We start from the raw sequence: 441 nt of genomic DNA on the forward strand, positions 1-441 counted from the left end.
ATTTCCAGCTTACTCACAGGCTTTGGTTTTAATTCTAAATTCATCAGTTATACCAGTGAAGAATCAGAATGGAATATTACATTATTTTAGAAAGAACAACTTTAGGATCAACATTTGCTGTTCACTTAAGCTCCTGTGCAGTTGACCTTACCTGTCAAGTGGATGAAGAGGTGCCTGAGGTGTCTGAATCTTGGGGGCCCCATGTATCCCTAGTGGATTAATCCCCTGACCTTCCCAGCTCCACCTGCAGTCAGTGGTGGGGCCCAGGCGGAGGAGGTGGTTGCAGCCTTGCCTTCCGAGGATGTATCTCTCGCTGGTGCTCTCCTCCTGTGTTCTGAATGACCATCTTTGCCCCACCAGGCCCTTCCGCCATGAGGATTCTGCCTTAAGAACCAGAGGACTATAGAATAAAACCTCTGAAACTGTGAGCCCAGTGAACTA

This window comes from Fukomys damarensis, unplaced genomic scaffold (genome assembly GCF_012274545.1).
Source record: "Fukomys damarensis isolate Sample0158 unplaced genomic scaffold, DMR_v1.0_HiC HiC_scaffold_1, whole genome shotgun sequence".
Taxonomy (NCBI): Eukaryota; Metazoa; Chordata; class Mammalia; order Rodentia; family Bathyergidae; genus Fukomys; species Fukomys damarensis.